Genomic DNA, 23,674 nt, shown 5'->3' on the forward strand with positions numbered 1-23,674 from the left:
GTGTTCTTTGACAGCTCTTTGGTCTTGGCCATAGTGTAATTTGGAGTCTGACTGTTTGTGGTTGTGGACAGGTGTCTTTTATACTGATAACGAGTTCAAACAGGTGCCATTAATACAGGTAACAAGTGGAGGACAGATGAGCCGAAGAAGTTACAGGTCTGTGAGAGCCAGAAATCTTGCTTTTTTTTAGGTGACCAAATACTTATTTTCCACTATAATTTGCAAATAAATTCTTTAACTCTTTTCCCGCCAAACACAGAATTTTCCGTTATTTGTGAGAAAACACTTCATTGCCAAACACAGAATTTTCCTTGGTTCCATGTTTTCACTGTCGGATGCTAGGGGGTGCTCTTGCGCATTTTCTGAATGAGTACTGAATCTCCTGATCAAAACATACGAGTAAGATGCAGTAAAACAAGCAATCGCATATAATCCTATGCATATGTAAAATAATGTGATCATCATCATTAAACAGCATATGAATCAAAACTATTTAATGTTACTGAATGAAATCTAGACCTAGGATGAGCTACAGGACTGTGCAAGCATTAGGAGTGTTGATGGACTCGATCTACTCCATCTGTGTTTGATCATCGCTCTGCTGAATCTGATCTGGATGTAGTCTTTCACAAAAACGTGATTTTCTCAGCTTTTTGCTAAAATGTTGCTTTTTTTATTTAACTTACCCATATTCAAGTGTTGATAAAAAAGAATGCATGAAGCTAGAATGAAAAGTAGTTTGTTTGTTTTGTTTTTTTCAAAAAAAAAGAGAAGAGGGTCAGCTCTTTATTTATATATATTGCATGCTCAGATATTCATTAAACTAAATATTCTATGGGCTATTATATTTTTGGGAAAATTGCAACTTTTTTTAAAATGCGGGTGTAAAAGAGTTAAAAATCAGACAATGCGATTTTCTGGATTTGGCTCAGTGGCTCATTCTAAGGTAATAAAAACATAACGGTTTGTTATGTAAGATTTTTATATACCACTGAAAACATAGTTATGTATATTATATTGCATTTCTGTCAGTAGATCCTCATAAATATTACATAGTGCCACTTTAACAATGCATCAAACTCCAAAAGTTCATTTCCTTTTGAACTGAGTGAAAAGTTGGCTGTCCACTGTAGTGTTTGTTATTGTTAATCAGCACCTTGCTGTCCGAAGTCCGATATTCAAACCATGCTGTTTTTCCTGGAGTTTATTCTGTCTTCCAGCAATACTTTTTCAAACTCCTGGCCAAAAAACACACAGGTGCTCCATTTATAATTTTTTTTTAATTTTAGTTAACAGTAGAATGAACGGTGTTCATGTGGTGTTTACCTCCTTTGATTTGAATGAGTTTGCTGTTTCCCACTAAGAATCATCCCATTCAATAAATTTACAGAAATACATTGTAAATCTAAAATGGCTTTTTTTGCTGTCATCATAGTCATTTATGCATGCTGTGGGCTTATTTGTTTGGCCCAGTGTCATATGCCTTCTGAGAAAGCATTCATGCAGAGAAAGAACCAATTATGTGTAATTTCTGCTTTTAAGCCCATCTCCCATAATCACCATGGTGATATTTTAAATGTGATTAAACACAAAGGAGTACTTCCATGTGCACAAATGTTCCTTCATCTTCACAGAACTGAAACAGCCAGAGGTGCGTTTCCTGTACAACGATGCTACTCACTGCTTAGCTACCATAGTACGAGGCATCGTTGAATAAATCAATTTGCTAGTCACGACTGTTTCCCAAAACCGTATTTTCATAAATCTGACATTCAACCACTTTGGTTGATGTCACGCTACACGCAGGTGGTGGAGGAATGACTTATTTTAATACATTTGTTTGAGATCAATTTCATGCTATATTTTTTGCTATAAATTATGGACCTGGCATCTGAGGAGTAATTCATATTTTTCTCAGTTATTTTGCTTTATTTCGAGATTAAATCATTCTTACGTAGAGCATGTGCATGTGCACTCTTCAAAAACGGTGCTTTAAATCTCTTGGCAAACTAAAAGACAAATTACATGTGTATGTATTCGAAAAAAGATATAGATTGTACTAAATGTCAGCTTGCTTATTTTGCACAAGATAAGGATTTATTAAGACCACATTTCACACAAACAAGAAACTCTGCTTCTAACCACAGGTCGAGAGCTGTCGTTCCAACCACAAGTTTGAAATGCTGTTTACGAATGTTCATTGGAACTATGGTTTTGGGAAACACGACTCGTTAAATGATGTTGATAATGAAGGAACTTGCAACCATAGTTGGCTAATGATGCTTTTGGAAAACGCACCCCAGATGAGCTATTTTATTTATTAGCTGGACAGAGCACAACAGAATAGAACAGAATCAGAAGCAGTCTTAAGATTTATTTTATAACTACTTTTAACTTGACACATGTTCTAAAAAATGTAGCACTCATGGCCTGAGCTGCAAAAACAGCAACACACAGGGCCGGTACCCCCATTGAGGAGAACAAGTCCCCCCTATAATTAGAAATGACCAAATTATTATTAGCATGATTTAGAAGGTTTAAATGTACATTTTTAGTCTGGCCTGCGTCAGCAGTCCAACAGCACTCATCAATGTCAAAATGATTGAGATAGCCAATCAAATAAAAGAAAGTGGGGCTTATTGTTCACAGAAGCAGTTAATTCAAGCGCAAACGTCAGTGTAACATTGAAAGAGAGTGAGGTAAGTTGTAAATAGTGAAGTCTTTAAGATCAACTGTTTTGCAACGACCGACAGTAACATCCAGGGATTAAAAAAAAAGATTGTACTTTTTTTCCACCTCTAAAAATAATTGAAAATATGCATCTATGTGATTCATGCAATTCCTAACTGAGTAAGACAAGACTAGAAGCATTTTTATAGTTTTCAACATAAAAGTAGGCCCTATGTGTGCAAATTCAAATGCAAATTAATGCCAATATTATTTGCAAATGGTACAAAATGGTTATTTCCCAAATAGAATTAGATCTCAAATTTCCTTCACTGTTTTATTTCTTTATAGCCTAGAAATCTAGACGCACCCTAGCGGCAGCAAGTATAATCTGTCGCGAGTGTCAATACACTTCTGAGCTGTAAAAACCAAACCCTGGTCAGGCCAATCACATCGTGTATAGTGTCGGTGGGCGGGGTTTAACGCACGTCACCCTAGCGGCAGCAAGGTGACGTGCGTTTAACATAATGCGTTTAAAAAGGTTTTTAAACGCATAGTGCGTTTAAAAAGGTTTAACATAATGACGGCAGAGTTGCGTTTGCGTGCTACTTGTAAACACAGAAGCTGGCGAACAGCCGCCTTTCGGATCAGCTTTGACCGCGACTCTGGAAGACTTGGAGTTAAGCTTTTCTCTGAGAAAAGAACAAAGAACGGCACTGAAGTCATTCTTACGAAGGAAAGATGTCTTCTGAGTTTTGCCGACCGGATACGGCTAATGTTATCTATCAACGAGCTCCGCTTCACGTTGCTCTGTTTGGTTGTATCGCTATCCTATCGCGTGCAGAGGGAGTTTGAAAGACAACCATTTATCCCGCTCCTCGGTTTCCAGACCAAACATCTTGATGTAGGTCTGGCTTGTCAGGCTAATTTCTTTATGCTTTAGAAACAAAATTGCTCTCCCATGTTCAAGACATGGTTAAAGCCTTACCAACACACAACAGACACAATTCATCCATCTAGATGAGTAGATAAAAAATATATAGCACGAATAACGACCCCAAAGTCATATGATATGATATAGAACTATTAATTCCACAACAAAACCTAAAATGTTCTAAAGCCACCTCAATGCTTTCTGTATAATATAATGTCTTTAAATTGTCTTTTATTTTCAGCAAATAGCCATGTTTAAATGTGGTACTTTTGATTAGTTGAAAGACATTAGGATGAATAAATAAAAATAAAGACATTAGGATGTTTTATGAATATGTATTCATAAAGAAAACATACTATATATATATTATGTGTGTTTTATACTGTATAGACACACAGAGAGAGAGACTTTATATGTGTAAATCAGTAATTTAATCTGTCATTCTCCTCGCCTACATTGTTCTTTTTTTTCTGTCTGTTTCTCAAGGACACCACCATAAGAGGTCTCTTAGACTAATACAGTTATCTGTTTATCTGAAGCAGATGAAAAACTTCCCCTGAATGAATATACACAATATCTTGGCACACCAGTCAGGATCCAGCACAGAGGAACCTATCTTTAAAAACATCACAGGCATGTAAGTATGCATCCTCCTGAATTCCAGTCCCTTTGTTTTCAGATGTAAGGGAAGAGCAGTAATGAGTCTTCTGTTGACTTGACATCCTTGGAAAGTCCGCCTGGACTGCACACCTGCTGTCCATCCAGACCTATGGAATCTCTGTATGGATGCAGAGGATGCAAGATCTGGAAAGTATGCATGCGGCCGAAGACCCTTAAGGCAGCACAGCGTGCGTCGAGGAAATGGCCAGGAATGTCAATGCAGCCATTCCTTCCATATCCTCCGTCGCAGCATTGTTTGAATGGCCGTGCCGTTAATCATCAATATAAACACCTGTAAACTTAATATAATTCTCCGGGCCTTTTGTTGAGGGTTTTCCCTTTGTTTTGACGGATTGCTCAAAGCAGGAGATCATGAGGCCCTTCTCTTCTATATTAACCGGAATGTAACACTCATGGGTGGTTTTGGCTTATGTATTAATTCATTGCGGTCAGCTGACAGTGTGCTGTGAAGGGTAGTGTCACCGGGTGCACTGGCAGCTTGACAAGTGCCCCATCTGACAGAGGCCAGACTGAATGTCCTTGACAGTAGCATAGCGCTGCCAGGAGTGCTTCAGTGGCAGCAGAATGCATAATTGGTGACACGATGAGCAAAGAGGACACTTGACAGAAGTCCTGGGCTGGAGAGGGAAAGGCAGCCTTTACAATCTCAAAGATGTCTGATCAGCACATGGTTGATTGAAACTTGTTTTTTGGTTTCTTGGTTCAAAGTACAGCCGGTAATGGCTGTCAGTTGTACACCAGTGTTACCTTTTTAAAGGTGTAGTTTAAAAAAGAATCCAGAAATATATTTACTAATTAACCCACCCTTTTAGTGGACTGTTGAAACAGTTCACAAATCATACCAGCCACTGTTATGATGTTGTAGTCTGTCTTTTTTGAAGCTTCTTGGAATGTTGGAATGCTTCTTGTAATTTTAAGGTTTATTATCATGACAGAATGTTTATATTTGGTATGAATTGTCCTTTTAAACTACAATACAGTTAAATATATTATTAAGAATTCAGACATAGAATGAAATGTCTTAGGGGGAAAAAACAACTCTGTTCATAACCATTTTGGTCTGGCAAAAAAAATGGCAAATTTGTTACTTTTGAACAGGATGATGTCCACAATTTGTTTATTTTGTTTAAATATAAATAAATAAAAATAATTTAGTACTGCCCGTAGGAAGTAACGGAAGATACTTGCATGTTTCCCGGAAAACAAATTAAGTGCAATTTACCATGATTATAAAATACAAAAAGTTTTCATCCCCGATTTTTAATGCATCCTGTTTCCTTCTGGAGCATCTGTGTGAATGTTTGAACCTTTTTTATAGTTGTGTTTGGGTCCCTCAAATTTGCTCAGTGTGAAAAGATGGATCTCAAAATAAAAAAGTCAATTCTGGGAAGGGTTCAAATATGCAAAAGATGCTGGAAACCTTTAAGATGCTGGATTTTTCTGAAGAACATTGGGCAATTTAACTGCTCAAGACAAACAAGAGACTTACCAACAGCCATCACAAGACAAAAGCAGCCATGGATTATCAGGGAACGACACATTAAGTATTAAGATTTAATGGTTCATAAACTTTTGAACGGGTCATTTTTATAAATGAATAAAAACATTTTTAAGTCTTGTGGACTAAATTGGCCATATTTTATGTAAAATATCTTATTCAGGACATCACTAAATACACAGAAAAATAGGGTGTCAAAATTGTACCTTTGTCGCTGGAGCAGTACCCTTAAAAGGACATGTTTGTACCATTTTTACCTCAAAAAGGTTCATAGTAGTACTTTAAGGTACGCATTTGTACTCAAAGGTACTAATATGCACCTTTGATGAGTAAAAAAGGTACAGAGATGTTCTTTTAAGGGTACTGCCCCAGCGGCAAGCTGTTGTACCCCTAAAGGTTCTGTTTTGACATCCTATTTTTCTGTGTGATGATGTCTCTTATTTTGTTAAAATGATTAACATTTGCCACACATTCTGCAAGCAGTTTACATACTTTTTTTGCCATTTTATATATATATATATATAGTTTTATTTAGTGGCTGACAAGCACCCATTTGTTGGGCAGCATACATGGACTTAAAACAGTTTAAAAAGCATCCCAGGCCATTCAGGTGGGATTACTGCATTTGTCCCATACTTCCATTTGTGTTACCTCATAGATCTGAATGAGGAGGTGTGTGCAAACTTATGTCTGGTAGTGTAAACTATGTTACGAAATGGTTCTCACATATTTTTTCCTCTTGTCACACATTCTTTTTCTGGTGTTCTTCTTGTGAGACTTTCTGTTCAGAGTGTTTAATAAACTCCACACTTTCATTTTTTAAGAGCAGAAGAACATATTTTCTTCTTATGAATTCATGTGTTAACATTCAAAATTGTATTTAGTACTTTTTCTTCTGTTCATTTGTGTTTTGAATCTGATGTGATTATGAGAAAGTGACTGTATGTGGCTCCCATGAGAAAGAGATGAAACATGCATCAATTCAGTGACAGTCCCAAACTCATCTTTTTGATAAAGGGTTCCATTATCCTTCATAAGTCCAGCTGCAGGATTTTCATGTCATAAACACAGTGGAGTCATTGCAGTTAGCTTCAGTGCACGGCTGAGAAAAAAAGACACGCTGCACAAGAACTTATGGGTTGACTTTTTTTAGCCTACAACATGCGTATTCTGAGCACTCATGATTGTCAATGATATACAATCTTTGTAAACCTCTTCTGTCAGTTTAGGTTAAAGAACGTCTTTGCTAATCTAAGCACCAGACATCTCTCCCAGCCATTATACCTTGAAGCTTTAGCCAAAAGATCAAGGGGAACTTTTAAGGTCATTTTCCCTCATTTGTTTTGTTTCATGGCTTATTTCTTCTATTCTGATAAAAATCTTTCTTTACAGATTATAATATAACATCAATATGAGTTAATTACAGAATTAAATAATATCCTAGAATTTTTTTTTATGTGACTTGTAGATCCCACTGATTTTTTAATGGTATGGGTAATGGCTTATACTATAGGGTTGCAATGAATTTGCTATTACTTATTTTAATTGTGTTTTGCTTTTCATAATTTGGCCATATCATGAAGGACTGTGTCCATTAATGATGCCCATGTCATTCTTATGCTCTTATACTGTACCAGTTGCTTTATAGTACAGATGAGCAAAATCCTGATGGTTTGTCATGTTGTAGTGAAATTCTGATTCAGTCTGACCAAAAGTATTGACTGAGTGTACTGTTTTGTCAGTTCACAGAATAGAAGCAGAGGCCTGTTTGTTTGAGTGCAGGTCAATATTCCCGCAGTGGACACATCCCTAAATTTAGTCATGATTACTGAGGTAAGATCCATCTTTGTCTTAAGAATGCAGCTGAAGGTTATGACCAGGGTTGCCAAGTTTGCGAATTTTTTGTGAAATTGACTTGTTTAAAGGTGCAGTGTGTAACAGTTATGAGGATCTACTGACAGAAATGCAATATCACATACATAACTATGTTTTCAGTGGCGTATAAACCTTTTTGTTTTATTATCTTAGAATGAGGCATTTCTATGTACATATGCCGCGGGTCTTTTTACAGTGAATTCGCCATTTTGCACCACCATGTTTCTACAGTAGCCTTAAACTGACAAACTTCTCTACTGAGTGCTAGCAACTCTCTGCTGTCTCATATGACGATGTCTTTGTCCTGTGTCGGCCTGTTCTCTATGCACTTCGAAAGGGAGGGGGAACAGTGGGCGGTTGCATTTTGCAACCTCACCACTAGATGGCGCTAAAATTTACACAGTGCACCTTTAAATGGTACTGTACGTTTTGTGTTGGTACATTTTTCAAATATGTCTTATGCTCACAAGGCTGCATTTATTTCATCAAAAATACAGTAATATTGAGAAATGTTAAAACAGGTTAAGATGAAAATGTATTTAATTCCTGTGTTGATGCAAAGCTGAATCTTCAGCATCATTACTGTATCCTTCAGTGTCAAATGATCCTTCAGAAATCATTCTAATATGCTGATTTGCTGCATAATTTTAGCAAAGTTGGAGTAAACAGTGGTACATTTCAGGATTTTGTGTTGAAAAGAACAGCATTTGTTTGAAATCTTCTGTATATCATTATAAATGTCTTTACTGTCACTGTCTTTTAAATAAATTTTGAATTTAAGGGTTTTGAACACCAGCAACAGCCAATCTTCTGCAAGTAAATTATATTTTTATGGAAAAATACAATCCCACTGTGTGATGAATGCACTGAATTTACATCAAACCTGTCTGTCAGAATTTAAGGAGACCTACAGTAAAGAACACATCCTGCTCTATATATCTCAGATTGCATAGTTGCATTCATTTGTAAAACATCAGGCTTGACTTGCTTTTTTAAGGCTACTGAGACTGTTGACTATATAATATGCAGTAGGCCTACAGAATAAATGATCTGGAAAAGCTTTATAGGTTTCGGGCTGTGTTTTGCTGTGGTTGTGTTGATCATTGGACTTTTTCAGTTAGACTTGGCAAACCTGGTTATGTGTGCAGGCCACAGGAGGAGGTGCTGAAAGGTTAGATGTACAATCAGGAAATTCTCTGTGATGGCTTCAGCTCCCTCAGTGGGTGTCTATATTCCCATGTCGGAGCTTTCCTTTTCCTTTTTCATTCACACGGCACCCAGCGATCCCCATGACTTGTGAGAGCTCGGCTTTGTTTAGCTTTGCTTTTCTCTTGTTTTGCTTGTCTTTAAGAGACTGCAGGTTGACATAATGAATCATCTAGCAAGAGAGAGTCGGTCAGGCATCAGAGGGACACTACGTTGACCGCTCATCTGCTTTGACCATTTGTCCAGCGGCGGGAGACTTATGGAGAACTGCTCCCCTCTGAGTAACAATGTTCTCAAGATGATAGAGCAGGTCAGGACGTATATACCACAGCCTCATGCAAACTAATAAACATACTTGTTCAGATTTAAACATGACGTGATGGATGCAGCATGAGCATCTGTCTGAGAGTCTGGGGGCTCAATCAACTTTAATCAGCACGCTTCAGCCTCTCCAAGAAACACAGTTGGGGCAATTCAGCCATCTCGCTATACGGCCCATTTGCACCACAGTTTACTTTAACCTAGCAAGTTCTGAGGAGCCCTCAAGGCCACAAAAGCTAAAAGTAAACACACCGCACACGGAATGTGTTTACCAATCTGCCAATGACCTTTTAATACGGGTTTCAAATATGTTTTTGAGGATTTTAATCTGAAATTGACGTTGCATATGCGTGTTTGCTTATCAGATTGTTGAATTAAAGGCTAGAGGAAGGGAGTGCACTTTTAATGTCTTTAAATGTTAAATGAGCAAGTGAAAACTGATAGGTGAAGTGTACAAGTGCCAGGAATATATTGGCCTAAAAATAGAGTTTGTCACCAGATGAGTGGAAAGAAAGTGTTAGAGGGGTCAGAACTAGCAGTCTGGCCGTGTGTTTGAAGTGTGTGTTTGCGTGCCAGCGGCTGTGCTTCTTTTTTCTCCGGGTCAACGGGGATGCACACTCAGGGTTTGACAGGATGTCAGGCCGATCCTTCTGCCTTCGTGTCCATCTATCTGTTGAATTCTCTCTCTTTTGTCTGTTTGTTTCTTTCTTACTCTCATTCGCTCTGTCCCAGTGGAGAGCAAAATCAATGTGTTCCTGTCTGTCAGCATGATATTGCCTCGCAGGCCTCAATTTTCCAACAAAGTGCAGTGTGCAGTGGATGTGTTTTGATATTGATGTACCACCCAATATAAAAGCTGCAACATGATTTCGCTTTTAAAAAAAGAGTTTTACTTTAGTAGATGGATCACCAGTTGTACATGAAAAATCCGGGACATTTTATTGTCTTTTTATTCTGTGAAAACCAATGTACAGCATTTATTAGGTTAGGTTTATTTTAATGTATAATTAGGTTTATTTTAATGTATAATTAATACACTATTGTCTATTATTTGTTCGTGATACTACATTAAAGTAAAAAAATGAATTGTATGATGCTTTTATTCAACAAGGACACATTCAATAGATCAAAAGTCACAGTAAAAACTTTTGTACATTTATTACAAATTATTACTATTTGTAATATATTATGTTCTTTTTAACAGAACAACCGTTTTCAACATTAGTAATACTAAGAAATATTATTTTGAGCGGCAAATCAGTATATTAGATTGATTTCTGAAGGACAATGTGACACTGAAAACGAGTGATAATGCTGAAAATTCAGCTTTGTCAAAACAGGAATATATTGAAAAATATACTGAAATATATATATTTTTTAATTGTAATGTAATGTAATTATTGTAACTTCACAATATTACTGGTTTACTGAATTTTTGTTCAAATAAATGCAGAATTGTAGCCTAGAAATCTATACGCACTCTAGCAGCAGCAAATTGAATCTGTGTTTAGTGTCTAGCAACTCTCAATACACTTCTGAGCTGTAAAAGCCAAACTCTGGTCGGGCCAATCATGTTGTGTATAGAGTCGGTGGGCGGGCTTAACATTATGATGGCCGAGTTGTGCTTTGCGTGCTACTAGTAATCACAGAAACTGGCGAACGGCGGTCTTTCGAATCAGCTTTGACTCTGGATGACTTGGAGTTAAGCTTTTCTCTGAGAAAAGAACAAAGAACGGCACTGAAGTCATTCTTAAGAAGGGAAGATGTGTTCTGAGTTCTGCTGACCGTATACGGCGAAAGTTTATTTTTGTCAACTAACCTTAGCTCTGTTTCACCTTCATTGCTCTGGTTGGTTTGTAGCTCTATCCTATCGCGTGCAGAGGAAGTTTGAAAGACAACCATTTATCCCGGCCCTCGGATTGAGCCCTGTCAATGGTGAGTTTCCAGACCAAACATCTTGATGTGGGTCTGGCTTGTCAGGCTAGCAGACTTGGTGACCTCTTTCAAAAACATGACAAATTGTGAAGACCCCAAACTTTTGATGTTTATGTTGATTACCGTTATATTTCAAAAACATAAAATAATACTTTTTTCAAAAACATTACAAACAGTGTACATTGTTAACCTTTTTAAGTAACATTAACCAATAACAACATTCTGTAAAGATATTTGCATTCATTCTTGTTATTTCATGTTAGCTATTGCATTAACAAACATTAACATTAAGAATTGTGAAGTGTTACCAAAATATTTTATAAGTCTCTGAGCTTATTAAAATAATCTGTCATGTCTCAGTACAGAAATATTTATGCTTTTTTCCCAGTAGAATGAAGAAATGACAACTTACTGTCACAATAACACAATTTGTGAAAATGTAATGGATGTTTTTCATCTGGTATTCACAGATACAAAATAGAAATCAGGCTCAATCTCACAGTCTTGACTGGGCCGTTCCTGGGTCTTGTACCATTATGTCCAGTCTATGGCCCGCTGGGACAGTCTCAAAAGTTCCTCAATGGAATTTAGAGAGGGGGGGGGATCACTTTGTCTTTCAGCAGTGGACTTTTTTCTGCATGTGCCGTCTGTTTGTAGAAGTCTCAGACCATTATTCACGAAGCTTACAAAGGTCGGGTTAGGCTGCAAGCAAATCCCTCTTCAAGCTAATTATTGTTCTCTGAATACGTGGATCAGACTCCATGTATTCAGACTGTGCTGTCGCTGTGCTGGGTTCAATGCAGACTATTCATTTTTAATTATTTCTATAAGAAATATTTCATAGTGAAAACAAACTTCCTCACATGGTGTGTTGTGTCTCAATAAAACCCAGTTAACTGAATCAAAGGGACACCTTCACCTTATTGTTAGTCATGCTAACATGCTTAGTCCCTTGAATATGCAGTCACTTATCCAAGATTAGGCTTTAGGGAAAGAAGGAGGAATTTTAAAATATCCTGCCTTAATCAAGCTATAGGGTCCATTTGGCCAGCAGAGGTGTGTGTGTGTGTGTGTGTGTGTGTGTGTTTGTGTGTGTGTGTGTGTGTGTGTGTGTGTGTGTGTGTGTGTGTGTGTGTGTGTGTGTGTGTGTGTGTGTGTGTGTGTGTGTGAGCCTGTTTATGTGGTTTATGAGGACACAAATGTGTATAACTACATGGGTATTACACTGGTGTTACACTATAAATGTGGTTTATGAGGACATATCAAATGTCCTCATAATTCAAATGGCCTTAAAAACATACTAAATGTGTGCGTGTGCGTGTGTGTGTGTGTGTGTGTGTGTGAGAGAGAGAGAGAGAGAGAGAGAGAGAGAGAGAGAGAGAGAGCGAGAGAGAGAGAGAGAGAGAGAGAGAGAGAGAGAGAGAGCGTGTGTGCTTGTTTTTGTGAAATATCAGGACACAAATGTGTATAATGACAATATGACAAGGTGAGAGTGAAATATAAGGACATTTTCCTTGTCCCCACTTTTCAAAAGGCTTATAAATCATACAAAATGTGGGTTTTTTTTGTGTTTTTTTGAGAAAGTAAAATTGCAAATGTTTCCTGTGATGGGTAGGTTTAGGGGTAGCTTTTCTTAGTTAGTAATTTTGTCTTGCTTCTAGTCAAAATATCAAAAAAATCTTACATTGAGAAACACTTACAAGAACACAGTACAAGTAAAAAAATTATTGTCTTGTTTGGAAACAATAACTTAAAATTAAGAGAGTTTTTGCTTAATATAAGCTAAATAATCTGCCAATTGGGTAAAATAAATAATCTTGTTTTCTGTTTGAATTAAAGGGGGGGTGAAACACTCAGTTTCAGTCAGTGTCATGTCAATCTTGAGTACCTATAGAGTAGCATTGCATCCTGCATATCTCCGAAAAGTCTTTATTTTTTTAATAATTATATAAGAAAGATGCGCTGTTCCGAGTCTTTCCGAAAAAAGCCGAGCGGGTGGGGGCGTGTCGTGTGAGCGGAGCTAAATAATGACGTGTGCAGCAGCGCGCTGTGTGTTGAGTCGAGTGCATCCCTAACAGCGGGAAAAAAACTTTATTCAAAATAAAAATATGGCTTTTAATCAGATACAGCCATACATCTATGATCCGGAATCAGACCCAGAGGCTGCAGTTGAACAGGAGCAGCAGCAAAAACGACTAGAGCAGGACGTCTGTATATGGTAAGTTACAAGTTATACACTAACTATATAATATGCTTAGCGGCTTGTGTTATTTACATATTTATACTTGAATTATATCGTCGTATTTTTGTCTTTGAAGGTGTACATGTGGGAAGTGCAGTTGTGCACGTGTGTGTGTGTGTGTTTACGCGTGGTTTGTGTAGACAGTAAGCGGACTAAAAAAAACACAGACATTTGAAGCAGTCTCACTCACCCTTCTAACGTTGGGACTGCTCCATCCTTCAGCATTAGGCGATTGGGAAAATCCGGCGTCGAGCTGGGCCTTGTTTATGAAACAGTCGGCACCGAAATGCAGCGAACAGATATAAACATTCGCGCAACTCAGTTGCTGATCCGGAAAAGCAAATTACATCCACTGTTGCCTTAACGCGGGGTTTTGGAGAATCTGTGCAGGACTGTCTTGGTCTGGCAACCAAAAACGCACTTTTTTGGTGACATTGTTATGTGCTATGTGTAATTGTCACCTGTCCAGCATCCTACAAACCAGCGCTTTGATGGGCGTAGGCTGTTGCTTTCGCTCTCTCCCTCGCTCTCTCTCACGCGCTTCCGGTAGAATTGTCCGTAAGGCCCATACAAGGAAATTCCGCCCCCATTAACGTCAAAGGGGACGCATGATCTCAAAAAACTTGCCGAAACTTATGACTAACCGGAAGTAGTATTTTTGACAAAGAAATACTCCCATCAAACGTCCACCTTAACTTTTGAAACTTTGTCTATGTTTAGTATGGGATTCCAAGTCTTTAACAGTGTAAAAAGATCAGTATGCATGAAACAGCATTTCACCCCCCCTTTAAGATTATTTTGCTTACCCTGGCAGATTTTTTAGTTTATTTTAAACAAAAACTCTCTTAATTTTTCCAAAAACAAGACAATTAATTTAGCTTGTCTAGTAAATACTTCTTGTTTTAAGATTTTTTAGATGTTTGGACTAGAAACAAGACAAAAATAATAAAAAGTAAGAAAAGCATTTTTTTCAGTGTAGAAAATACAATTTGTACGGTATAAAAACCATTACGCCTATGGAATGTCCCCACATTTTACAAAAACAGACGTGTGTGCGTGTGTGTGTGTGTGTGTGTGTGTGTGTGTGTGTGTGTGTGTGTGTGTGTGTGTGTGTGTGTGTGTGTGTGTGTGTGTGTGTGTGTGTGTGTGTGTGTGTGTGTGTGTGTGTGTGTGTGTGTGTGTGTGTGTGTGTGTGTGTGTGTGTGTGTGTGTGTGTGTGTTTAAGCTGTTGGTCTGATTATGGTCACCATGAAGCATTGCAGATTTCCCCAGCTGAGAGTATAGTAACATCCTCTGTGATTCAACTGGAAATTCCAATAGCAAATTAAGAGGCAATTAATTACAGTATCATTTAACAAACAGAGACGCAAACATACACAAATGAGCCAAGAGACAGGATGCCAAAGAGAGGGGAAGCTTGAGCCGGCCGATAGGAAGCAAGGACAGTAGCGGTTGGAGTGCGGCCCTGTCCCTGAAACCAGCATGCACTCAGACCTCCCTTCCTCCCTGTATTTTCCTGTTTACCAACCTGCTCGCTCGCTTGTTTGGATGTTTTCCTTCAGTCCCCCGAGTCAATATCTTCCTGTGGCGCACGGGCACTCACCTGACTTAATCGCTCCGGTCTGGCTGCCGGACGTCATTAAAAGGCTCAGAATATCGACTCCAGGAAGTCTGATGGAGTCTGGTGTGCGGTGCATTGTTTGAAAAATGCTTCGGATTTTGCCTTTGTCATATTTTATGACAAACCATCTCCCCCTCATTTTGAATCTGTGTAACTGAATGGATGCTTTGATTTTTCGACCAATTCCGTAAATTGATTAATGCCACTTGAAAGTGCTGAAGAAATGTTTTTGTTTGTTGTTTTTTTGCAACTGACCTAAACCTTATAATACAATGCCTTTGAATGAATGTTTAATTTAACTGTCAGACATAAGTGTGAATTAATGAGCGCAAGCAGGAATGTGAAGCACTGAACAATTGTGTTTGGATGCCAAAATGACTGCTGTTGTACCTCTCAAAGTGATGGCATGTCCGTTCTTTGTCTCCTGCGTACAGTCTGAATATCATTTAGATTAGTCTTTCCTCCCATCTTATCACTGGTGACCTCATGACCCCTATGTCTGGAGGAGCTCTCAGATGCAGTGTGATTTGAACAAGGTCACACAGGTCTCTGGCCATCAAGGCCATCTGTTAGATGTGATGAGTGTCTTCATATCAGCCCAGTCTGTTTGGTTATGGAGACTGTGGCTGCGTCTGAAATCGCATACTCTTGAGTAGATGTAGTATGAATGTAACATTCACCATGTTACCCTTATCACATGACCTGCCAGCGTCAGTTGTGTTGTGTCACGTCACCGCCATTCACAAAAATGTTGATAAATGCAGAGCTTGAGAACATTAAATAGATCCTGCATTAGCAAAATAGATACTAAGTTATAGTGTTGGCTGCATTCACACTGTCAGTCCAAATCTGATTATTTTTGTATCCGATTGGAATCTGATCTAAAATTATTGCACATTGTATATCACAACTGTTCATATACGATTTGTGTGTCCATGCCGCTCTTACAATTTCCGGAATATCTGCATTGGTTTCCATGGCAATGACATTGCATTGGTAGGCATACGCAAAAAAATGGCTGTTATGTGTGGCTTTAATAAGGAAATAAATAGGGAAGGAAATGAGAAGGACCTTGCTTTGTGCACTGGTGTGCAGTCATGTTTGAAAAGAAAGGTGCCATCCCCAAACTGTTCCTACAAAGTTTGGAGCATGAAATTGTCCAAAATGTCTTGGTACAGTGAAGCATTAAGAGTTTCTTTCACTGGAACTAAGGTGCCATGCCCAACCCCTGAAAAACCTAGACTCTCCACTGCTCTAGTTTTCAGTGGTGGCGTGCTTTACACCATTGCATCTGATGCTTTGCATTGAACTTCGTGATGTAAGGCTTGGATGCAGCTGCTCGGCCATGGAAACCCATTTCATGAAGCTCTCTACACACTTTTCTTGAGCTAATCTGAAGGTCACATGACGTTTGGAGGTCTGTAGCTGTTGACTCTGCAGAAAGTTGCCGACTTCCGTACACTGTGCGCCTCGTCATGCCCTGACCCTGCTCTATGATTTTACGTGACCTACCACTTCGTGGCTGAGCTGCTGTTTGCATTTGCTTTTACGTTGTTATATTACCACTAACAGTTGACAGTAGAATATTTAGTAGTTAGAAAATTGCACAAATTGACTATTGCACAGGTGGCAACCTATCATGGTACCACGATTAAATTTACTGAGCCTGGGAGCGAACTGTTCTTTCACAAATGTTTGTAGAAGCATTCTGCATGCCTAGGTGCTTGATTTTATACACCTTTGTCCATGAAAGTGTTTGGAACACCTGAATTTTATGATTTGGAGGGGTGTCCTAATACTTTTGCAATATAGTGTACATTATTTTACTGTTGCTATTCCAGCATATTAGGACTATACAGGTACTGGTCATATAATTAGAATATCATCAAAAAGTTGATGATAATTCCATTCAAAAAGTTAAACTTGTATATTATATTCATTCATTACACATAAAATGTTATATTTGAAATGTTTCTTTCTTTTAATTTTGATTATTATAAATGCCAACTAAGGAAAATCCCAAATTCAGAAAATTACAATATTGTGAAATGGTTCAATATTGAAGACACCAGGTGCCTCACTCGAATCAGCTAATTACTCAAAACACCTGCAAATGTCTTTAAATTGTCTCTCAGTCAAGTTCTGTAGGCTACACTATCATGGGGAAGACTGCTGACTTGACAGTTGTCCAAAAGACGACCAATGACACCTTGCACAAGGAGGGCAAGACAAAAGGTCAATGCAAAAGAGGCTGGCTGTTCACAGAGCTCTGTCCAAGCACATTAATAGAGAGGCGAAGGGAAGGACAAGATGTGGTAGAAAAAAGTGTACAAGCAATAGGGATAACCGCACCCTGGAGAAGATTGTGAAATAAAAACCCATTCAACCCATTCTCCCCATGTGGGGGAGATTCACAAAGAGTGGACTGCAGCTGGGGTCAGTGCTTCAATAACCACTAAGCACACACGTATGCAAGACATGGGTTTCAGCTGTCGCATTCTTGTGTCAAGCCATTCTTGAACAACAGACAGCATCAGAAGCATCTTGCCTGGCTAAAGACAAAAAGGACTGCTGATTGGTCCAAAGTTATGTTCTCTGAGAAAAGTAAATTTTGCATTTCCTTAGGAAATCAGTCCCGGAATCTGGAGGAAGAGAGGAGAGGGACACAATCCACGTTGCTTGAGGTCCAGTGTAAAGTTTCCACAGTCAGTGATGGTTTCGGGGTGCCATGTCATCTGCCGGTGTTGGTCCACGGTGTTTTCTGAGGTCCACGGTCAACGCAGCCGTTCCCCAGGAAGTTTTAGAGCACTTCATGCTTCCTGCTGCTGACCAACTTTATGGAGATGCATTTTATGAAGATCTTAATTTTCCAACAGGACTTGGCACCTGCACCTAGTGGCCAAAGTAACCAGTACCTGGTTTAAGGACCATGGTATCCCTGTTCTTAATTAGCCAGGAAATTTACCTGACCATAATCCCATAGAAAATCTATAGGGTGTTGTGAAGAGGAAGATGTAATATGCCAGACCCAACAATGCAGAAGCGCTGAAGGCCACTATCAGAGCAACCTGGGCTCTCATAACACCTGAGCAGTGCGAAAGACTGATCGACTCCAGTAAATCAGGCAAAAGGAGCCCCAATTAAGTATTGAGTGCTGTACATGCACATACTTTTCGTGTTCATACTTTTCAGTTGGCCAAGATTTCAAAAACTCCTTTCTTTGTATTGGTCTTAAGTAATATTCTAATTTTCTGAGATACTGAATTTGGGATTTTCCTCAGTAATAATCATCCAAATTAAAAGAAGTAAACATTTGAAATATATCAGTATGCGTGTAATTAATGAATATATAATATACAATTTTCACTTTTTGAATGAAATTATTGATATAAATCACCTTTTAGATGATATTCTAATTATATGACCAGCACCTGTAAGTCATGCATCAATTTAGTCTCCCTTGTATTTTGTAGCGTATAGAAACAAACTAATTTAAAGCATACAAGCACGTTGCATATAAATGTGACAATATATTTGAACTATAAAGCATATGTAAAGCATACAGTGCATTTTGTAAAGTCCTGCAAACCTAAGGTCCTCCATTACCTAGTGCATGCTGTGTAAAAGTCATTTTAACAGAAGACTAAAATATTTTTTCTTGTACAATTTTGGATGGATTCCCCCAACCACCTGCACATGAAAAATCAATGGTTCTGCACTAATCTCCCAGTGCCAGGCAGAGATAGCTTAAACTAAGAAATTCAACAAACATGGGGCGCTATTCATTTTGTTCCTAGAATATTCTAAGATTAAAGTAAACTTTATAGTTATCTATGCAATGTGTAGAATATATCAATAAAACACGTCATCAAATTATAGGCTATTTGAAATAAGTAATGCCGCTTCCATAGACATCAGTGTATACTTTACAAACTACGAATGTTTTTTTTTCCTAGTACTTATCAATATTTAAATATAATTTAAATATAAAATAAACATATTTGAAAACATTGAACAGTGATGTATGACGAGCACTGAGCACGTCTGTCTATGTCTCAGTGCCAGCCAAAGCATTCATTTTAATTTAGTAGTCGATGACATGACACACTGGATGTTCTAATCCCACCGGTGTGTTCATATGCTTTAAAAAGCTTAATTATCAAATGTAAAATATTATTTTTGGTTTTCTGGAAGCTGCATTCAATTTAATTTGGCTCAAAAATATGATGGGGCACATGTCACCTAGGTTTGAATCGGCATGGCTCTGGTCAAGACAATAGACTGTAGAGCACATGGCACATAGAAACAAACATGACAAAGCATATTTTCACACCAAACATCACAATGACGAGCACATGGCCAGTGAACACAATCCCAAGCCATGTGCTCAAACAAAACATGGCACGAAAACACAGCCGATGAAAAATGTGAACTGTGTGCTACACAGAACACAACACAACACAACACAACAACAACTGACCACTGAACACAAAGACCAGCCACTTGAGTAAAACACCCAAGAATGAACGTGCGCTCACAAAAAAATGGAGCATGAATGTTCAAATGTTCTTTTTAAATCCTTTAAAAAAAAACTAAGAAATCGTACTGACCCCAAATTTTGAAACTATTATGTATATGTAATCATTTGAGGTGCTGTCCTGGTTTAATGCACAGCAGGTTACTGCCATTAACAGTCTTGTAAGTATAGCTCCTGCTTGACCTTGTTCCTCTTGTGGTTAAAGGGCATATAAATGTTCTTGAATGTGTTTATCTGTGCATGTCTTAAAAGTTTAATTTAGCTTGCAGTGTGGGTTAATATTCAGTGATGCACCTCGTGTCCTGGTAACCACACTGACCGCATTCATAAACATAATGAGTGCAGTTTCCTCCTCCTGGTAAACACTCAGACCCTGTGACAGGTCACCACCCACTCTTCTCTCAGAGCATCGGAATGTGTCACTCAGGGTGCTGGAAACATAAAGAGACTAACTTTTCATGTTGCCTAAGCATCTACTCCAGGGCAAAATGGGAGAGATGCCCAAAATTTAAATAGTTCACTAGATTTTAAGAGGGCCATCAAGATACACGTTTGTTGATCTGAACTATACCCATTTAGGACTGTGGGAAGAAGACATTGCATTACTGTCATACCAGACTGAATATATGACTACAGTAAAGAGAGGAGAATTTTCTCATTCTGTGGTCAACCAGCTATTTCTGTTCATCAGTGAACAGATGAGTATCTGCTGTTTTCTCTATTGCTTCTTTCAAATAGCACACTGTAATGACATGATTGTCCAGCTGCTTCTCATTCTCCGTATATATCGTGAGGGCCTTCTGAGGGAAAATCTGCAAAAAAATAAGCATAACAAAGGCTGTGTGGTTCTTTGTGTTCTTGACACACTTGTTTTAGTCTCTTACTGTGTATGAGGAACAGAGGGCTTGTGGGGTTGTCCTGAGAATCTGGAAGGATATTCTTTGTCGTAGTGCTTTCTGGTACCAAATCTCCAAAAGCGACTCTTGACCCATAAATATTTAACAGAGTGGACTTTAATAGAAACTTCACTTTCACCTCTCACTTTGCAAAAGACCCTCGGCTGGACTTTGTTTTCAGCACCCCTAACCCCCCCTCTCTCTTTCACACACACACACACACACATAAATATTTATAAGGGTGTGAAGGGAGAGAAGTTTTATTAGGGCATGTGTGATTTAATGTGATGGACCAATCACAGGAAGAGAATAAATTGCACTTCCACTACAAAGTATATTAAAAAAAATACCCAGCAAACCTAAAATCATTAAAGACAGTTGGCACATTCCACCAACACTTTGGTGTTACCATTCATTTTCACATTAGAAGCCAAAATTATATGTGTTTTTGGTGTGAGAACTATAAGATATATTTGATAAACATGAAACATATGTCTGTGTCCACCTTTGAAATTTTGGCCTGTATAGCCTCAGAGGACTTGAATTTCTCCTCTGGATTCAAAATCATACAATGTCATAATTTTGATCTATACAATTAAAGGTGCACTGTGCAACTTAAAAAAAATTGGTACAATATTTAATTTGATCTATTGAGGTTAAAGACTTTTATTTTAAGTCTTTAGATTTTACCTATTGTTTATGTCCCTCCTTTCACTGATTTGTTTTTATTTTTGTTTTACTTGTTTTTGGATCTACTTTATACCCAATTCGTAGACAGTGCCTTCATTTGTTTAAACAGAATACAAACTCAATATTCTCTTTTTTTTGAGGAGCACTGAGCTCAGCTCTCTGTTATTCAAAACTAGAGCACTTCCACATACCTTCATTAATTCTGAGGAGTAGACGCACAGTGGGGTCTCTTCCTCTGGTGCGAGCAGCATGGGGTGTGTTTGAGTAAGTGCGGAGTGTGAGACTGTGTGTGTGTGTGTGTGTGTGTGTGTGTGTGTGTGTGTGTGTGTGTGTGTGTGTGTGTGTGTGTGTGTGTGTGTGTGTGTGTGTGTGTGTGTGTGTGTGTGTGTGTGTGTGTGTGTGTTAATACCGCTCTACTCCTGCACCCCGGAGACCACCCGCTGATTATGTAAAACTCCTCCGCCTCTGAGCGTCTAAGCACAGCCAAGAGGGAAGTTCAACATCCATCTCTTCTGACCCTGTCTGACCTGTCTAATCCTGCCGTTTCTCAGGTTCTGATTACACAGATCAGGGACCAGTATCGGGATCGAACACCAACCCCGATCATCAGTCACTCTGACTGGCATCTGACAGCTCCCATGGCCTGCTGGAAACTTCACCATTCCTGCCCCGCCCAGATACATCCACTTCAAAGTCTCTCAATCTATCTGAGGTTATCCTATTTATTCAGCCGTTGAACTCCCAGGAATATCAGTTAGATTAATGGGTGTATCTCGTGATGGAATAAAAGTGATTTCCCTAATTGAATTCTAATGTGTTAGTAAGCATAGCGTGTATAATTTGCTCGACGTGTCAATGAGATCACTCCATATGGTTTGATCGCACACTGCCGATGACATGCATCCGGGTTCGTGATCCATTCCATGTGTTGGCTTCGCGTTCCTGTCTTCTTTCAGCACAATCTGGTATATTGCAGCCCATGTATGATGATATTAACTGTCATTACTTCCTTTTGTAGCTTTGAAAACTGTATACTGCATACTACAGTGCATTATACAAATACATTCAGAAATCATTTCATTTGCAGTGACGAAATATTTCCTCACAGTGTTTGGCATTGGATGTTAATAGCTAGCTTCAAACATGCTACAAACTTTGCAAAAACTTCCACCTGCTTTTAATCTGGCACACTTAGCAAAGTTTGAAGCAATTACCATTCAGAAAGAGAAATTTCTGCTTGCCCATGCCAAAAACACAGTAATTGACGTAATCTATAGGGAAATCGTTGTATTCGCAGTCTGTGACTTTGGGACCTAAAATTGTCTGTGTTGACAGAAGGGGCTCTGTAGTGCATTGGGTTCTGTTTCCTCGGCTCAGAGACCCTTGGACTGAAGTTGAGGTACAGACTGTGATACGTGACCCAGCTCACAACCTTCTAAGGCATCACATGTGCTACTCCTGAAGGATTTCCTCTGCACACTTCTCATTGTTTCTGTAGGCACATTCTTTTCCTCTATTTCTATTTCTCTCCTCTTTTGACATTGCCTTACATATTTCAAGTGACAAACACATGCTGTGTGTCCTTGGTCTCTACTACTGGTGTTGATGTCTATGATTTATGTACCAGCACCTCCAGGCATTTGACATTAACTACTGTAGTCACATCATAGATAATAATTGACTGAGCGAGACTTACAGTGAGCAAGTGAGGAACATGGTCAGCATCATGGGAAACAATGTGTACAGCAATACAGTATACAGTGTAGTGTATACGAGAGATATTTCTTTTTTCTTTTTGACACTTTCTGATGGAAATATGGTGTTTTAACAGTTGCTAGGGTGTAATGGGCTGTTGCTATGTGGTTTCTTACTGATCCAATTCAAAAGAGCCCACCATCAGGTCTCTACCTGGTCTAAAAAACAAGTTTTTATATTTATTTTAAACCAGCCTTAGATGGTTCACTGGAGCTGATTTAGTTTCGCTTTGCTGCTTAGCTGAATTGTTTTGTTTCTTTGTTTAGCTTTGCTGCTTAGCTTTATTGTGTTTTGTTCTGTTTTGTTTTGATCTTTGTTTTGTTTTGTTTTGCTTTGCTGCTTAGCTTTATTGTGTTTTGTTTTGTTCTGATTTGTTTTGTTTTGTTTCTTTGTTTAGCTTTGCTTTATTGTGTTTTGTTTTGTTCTGATTTGTTTTGTTTTGTTTCTTTGTTTTTGCTTTGCTGCTTAGCTTTATTGTGATTTGTTCTGTTCTGTTTTGTTTGTTTTGCTGCTTAGCTTTATTGTTTTTTTTCTGTTCTGTTTTGTTTGTTTTGTTTTTTATCTTATTTTATTATCCACCAGGCACACAAATTGTTTGTCTGATCAGAAGTAATAGCATATCTCACCTCAACAAGCCACTAAATATAACAGCATAGATTATTTAGTTAATAATGGACCCTTGCAGTACCTGACACACGTCATATGACTGTGCTGTGTTACCTGAGTCACAGATTACGGTGCATACAGTGGGAAATGCAGTGTGTGACTGCACTGAGCTGCAATCAGGACTGATCAGAGATCAGTGATTTATGGATG

At 38.4% G+C, this 23,674-nt stretch overlaps 1 protein-coding gene across 11 annotated transcripts in view; it reads left to right on the forward strand.

The window, feature by feature from the left end:
* The window catches only part of xpnpep2 (X-prolyl aminopeptidase (aminopeptidase P) 2, membrane-bound), a 56,196-nt gene that overhangs the window by 15,508 nt on the left and 17,014 nt on the right, over window positions 1–23,674 (forward strand). The window contains exons 3-5 of one of the 11 annotated variants that reach the window (XM_067456571.1): window positions 4,088–4,238; window positions 7,523–7,613; window positions 11,043–11,117. The exons of 4 other annotated variants lie outside the window; for them this stretch is intronic. The gene's annotated coding sequence lies outside the window, so the exon portion shown is untranslated. Of the gene's footprint in view, window positions 1–4,087; window positions 4,239–7,522; window positions 7,614–11,042; window positions 11,118–23,512; window position 23,674 lie in introns of those variants that run through there. 6 more of the 11 variants (XM_067456568.1, XM_067456570.1, XM_067456569.1 and 3 more) reach the window with 6 other exon arrangements.

The sequence above is a fragment of the Pseudorasbora parva genome, chromosome 11 (genome assembly GCF_024679245.1).
Source record: "Pseudorasbora parva isolate DD20220531a chromosome 11, ASM2467924v1, whole genome shotgun sequence".
In the NCBI taxonomy this organism is placed as follows: Eukaryota; Metazoa; Chordata; class Actinopteri; order Cypriniformes; family Gobionidae; genus Pseudorasbora; species Pseudorasbora parva.